Raw genomic sequence first — 4,153 nt, forward strand, 5'->3', positions numbered from 1 at the left:
GAACAAAGTATGTGATGGCATAGTATTGACACAAGAAAAGTATGCCTCTGATATATTAAAAATGGTTGGCATGAGTGATTGCAAACCGGTCAGCACTTGTCTATCTATTTCAGTGAAACTCTCGGTGCATGAAGGAGATCCTCTTGGACCTAATGATGCTACACATTATAGAAGTGTAGTGGGTGCTTTGCAATATTTTTCTTTAACTAGGCCTGACATATCTTTTTCGGTTAATAAGGTATGCCAATTCTTACATGCTCCAACAACAATACATTGGGCTGCTTTTAAAAGGAATCTGAAATATCTCAAGCATACCTTGCGGTTGCGATTGAAGATTTGCAAATATGCTTCGTTACTTGTACGTGCCTTTTCAGTTGCTGATTGGGCAGGATGCTTAGTTGATCGGCGTTCAACAGGTGGCTTTGCAGTATTCTTGGGGCCGAATCTTGTTTCATGGAGTGCGCGAAAACAAGCCACTGTTTCTCGGTCAAGTACAGAAGCAGAATACAAAGGTCTTGCTAATGCCACTACAGAGATAATGTGGATACAAATTTTATTGCAAGAGGTTTAAGCTCAAGTGCCTAGAACAGCCAAATTGTGGTGTGACAATATAGGAGCAAAGTATCTTTCAGCTAATCAAGTTTTTCATGCAGGTACCAAACATATTAGCGGACTATCATTTTATTCGTGAAAGGGTTTCTCGAAAGTTGCTGGAAATTGATTTTGTTCCATCAAAGGATCAAGTTGCTGACGGATTTACAAAACCTCTTACAGTGAGGTCACTGGAGACTTTCAAGCACAATCTCAATCTTAAAAGTTTGGATTGAGGGGGAGTGTTAGATGAAGCTGATGTAATCATGGTCAAGGTGCAAAGCGCTAGGACAATAGTTGTCGTATCAGACTAGGACTTCTGTAACTAGGTTCTAGATGAATCCTAGCCGATTAACCTGACTATATATATCTGTACAAACCATGATGGCGTGATCTTTGTATCACGCCAATTAACACGAACTCGTTGCACGACCCAAGATAGGGCGTCGGCGTTCCACGATTCCGTTACCTCTGATTTTTACACGGCTTATGTGTCACCTTATTAAATAACAATAAACCTCCAATTCGGAGTGGCCATACAGGCTGCTAATAATCCTGATGGTACCAGAGTAATACCTGGAATATTTAATTAGGTTTATTCAATACCAACGGGGGATTTGTCATCTCGGCAAGGCAGACGTCTTGGCCCCGATGCTTGAATGTTTGGTGCCTGCGCTGCCACTGCTGCTGCCGGTCGTGGCCCCAGATTCTGCCTGACTGTGATGCATCGGAGCCATGAATGTCGCCACCGGCATGTTGGTGGGGAGGTTCGGCAGGGGTGCCTCCATCCGGAGCACACTCATCGCTTGCCTGATGGACGGCCTCAGGGTGCGGTCAGGGTGCGCGCACCAGAGAGCCGTGATCATAACTCGCTCCATCTCATCACCATCAAATTCGCCATTCAACCGTGTATCGGCGGCGTCGATGATCCTTCCGCGACCAAAAAATTCCCATACCCACTGCACTAGGTGCATGGTGGCGTATTCTTCGCTGTCTTGTACTACAACAATTGGTCGTCGGCCGCAAGCAATCTCAAGGAGGACGATGCCAAAGCTGTAGACATCGGATGTGGTGCTGGCACTACCACTTAGCATGCATTCTGGGTCCATGTACCCCATAGTGCCGGCAAGGGCAGTTGTGTGAGCTTGTCGTTCGTGGTCGACCATCCTCGCGAGCCCGAAATCGCCAAGCTTGGCATTGAAGGAGGCGTCAAGCAAGATATTGCTAGGTTTGATGTCACGGTGCAAAACACACTGCTCCCACTCCTGGTGCAGGTATAGAAGCAGATCCGACTCCAAGCACGATGTCATGCCTAAAGGTATAATGCAATAAATATGAGCCTTTAATTAATATAAATTTGAAAAAGCAAGCGGGAGATACTGCTAGTGGTGGTACCTGAGTTGCCACGATAATACATTGTTCTGGCTATGAATATGAGAGTTAAGGCTTCCATTGGGCATGAGCTCATAGACAAGCAAGAGCTCACCACCGCCATGACACCAGCCTATAAGCTGCACCAGATTGCGATGCTTCAGACGGCTTATGATCTTCACCTCAGAGATGTACTCCTTTCTCCCCTGCTGGGAGCTCTTGGATACTCTTTTTATGGCGACCCGAAGGTCCAAATCTTTTAAGTATCCTTTGTACACCGACCCGAAACCACCTTCTCCCAGCTTCTCATCATCGGAGAAGAATCTGGCTGCGGTGGTTAGCTCACTGTACCGGAATCGTCTCGGTCCTGTTCCTTTCTCGAACATGTTATCTTGCAGAGGATCATCGTCAAACATACCCACTTCTAGCTCTCTTGCCTTTATTTTGCGGTGACGCACCAAGATGCAAACCAAGATGCCGGTGCAGATGACGAAAGCTATAGAACCAGCTGTTACGCCGCCTACTATCCCCAACATCGGTCTGGTGCGAGGCGATGGATCTTTCGCATGGAACAAGTCTGTACCACAATTATTATTATCATTATTAGCCAATTCAACGCATAAGATCAGTATATGACAGATAATAAAGTGCAAAATATAATAAAGTGACTACAAGAAAATTGGTTGCATTAGTTTGATCATAGTTGCAAACACTTACCTGGTGGTTGGGCAAGCGCCAACGGCGCCATTGGCGCCGATGCAATAGCAGGTGGAATGCTGCTATCGAAGTCCTCCCCAATCTTGTACGCCACGTTACAGCTGTAGCCCCTGACGGCATCGTTGATCCAATCCGAGGGTATGCTTAACAGCTCCTCGACGAAGAAGGTGAGGCACCTGCTGCACTCGCTAGCATTAAGGTCCCTGGTGCACTGTGCCAGCCCGTAAATCACCTGCGAGGTGCCTTGCGAGCCCTTGTACACCTGGCTCCCTTTCGCCAGGCGTAGCTTGGAGACGGCAGCCTCCGCCGCTAGCCGGGACATCAGACTCCACAGCGTGGCGTTGACGCCGGCGAAGTCGGTGATGGAGGTTTCATTATCCGAGACGTGAAACGCCGATGTCAGATCGGCGACGGAGAAGAACGACTCGTTGGAGTACCGGAGCACGCAGGCGTCTTCGCGGGCCTTCATCTGCCGGCTGTATGGGCAAAGCAGCTCCACACCAGTGGTCGCCGCTTGGAGGCAGCCCTGGCACTCGGTCCAGTTACGGTCGGCGTAGCACAGTGAGACCAAATACAGCATCGGGCGCCTCACCGGCTACAGCGTAATCCAAGCCGGCGCGGTTGGCGTTGGCACCCGATTGCAGGTCCTCCATGAGTTTGCCGAGGTTCACCTGGTACAGGCTCTTGTAAGTGTAGTTGCCCGTAGTAGAGCAGTAGTATGGTCCTATGGGCCTGAGCGCGAAGAATCCTGCTGCGGCGGAGGAATAGGCCCCGGTACCGGCAATTGGGGAGACGATGGCGAGCAGGATGAGGAAATGCAGCGGTGCCATGGTTAGTAGGGAAGGAGCAGTAGATTGCCCAGGTGCTGAGGCGGCAGCTCACTAATTAGATTTGTGTGTTCGCATCTCTTCGTCCGTTCAGATAATTTCTCCGGGTACATGAAATTTGTGGACGTCGGAAAATGAAGACAAATGTTTTGACTTCCAGGTCCGCGCGACCCGACAAGTTGGAGCTGTCCAACTTTGGGTGCTTCTGCACTTGGCCAATGAAAAGTAATAGTAATTTTGCTCGTGCGAGAAATTCAAAGTTTTTATGTCTTGACTTCCAGGTCCGCGCGACCCGACAAATTGGAGCTGTCCAACTTTGGGTGCTTCTGCACTTGGCCAATGAAAAGTAATAGTAATTTTGCTCGTGCGAGAAATTCAAAGTTTTTAGAAGGGACAACGACGTCTTCTAAGAGCATCTCAAAGAGCTCTTGTATTGTATTAGCTAAATTTGAAGGTTACAGACCATTTGTAAAAGTAGAAAATCACCTATTTCTGTAGAGTAATCCAAGAGACTAGCTAAAATTTGATGGTCATGTTCAAAACCGTGGACTGGGGAGTGGGAAAAGCGGCCGTGCAGACCACCGGCGGTGGAGCGGGCGCACAGGCTAGCGGCGGCGGCCGCGCGAGCTGCCGCAGCGGAACGTACG

At 48.8% G+C, this 4,153-nt stretch overlaps 1 pseudogene; it reads right to left on the reverse strand.

Moving 5' to 3' along the window:
- Positions 1–696: 696 nt before the first annotated feature.
- LOC120666123 lies at positions 697–3,602 on the reverse strand (annotated as a pseudogene).
- Between the last annotated feature and the right edge of the window lie 551 nt (positions 3,603–4,153).

Source organism: Panicum virgatum, chromosome 3N (genome assembly GCF_016808335.1).
Source record: "Panicum virgatum strain AP13 chromosome 3N, P.virgatum_v5, whole genome shotgun sequence".
Classification (NCBI taxonomy): Eukaryota; Viridiplantae; Streptophyta; class Magnoliopsida; order Poales; family Poaceae; genus Panicum; species Panicum virgatum.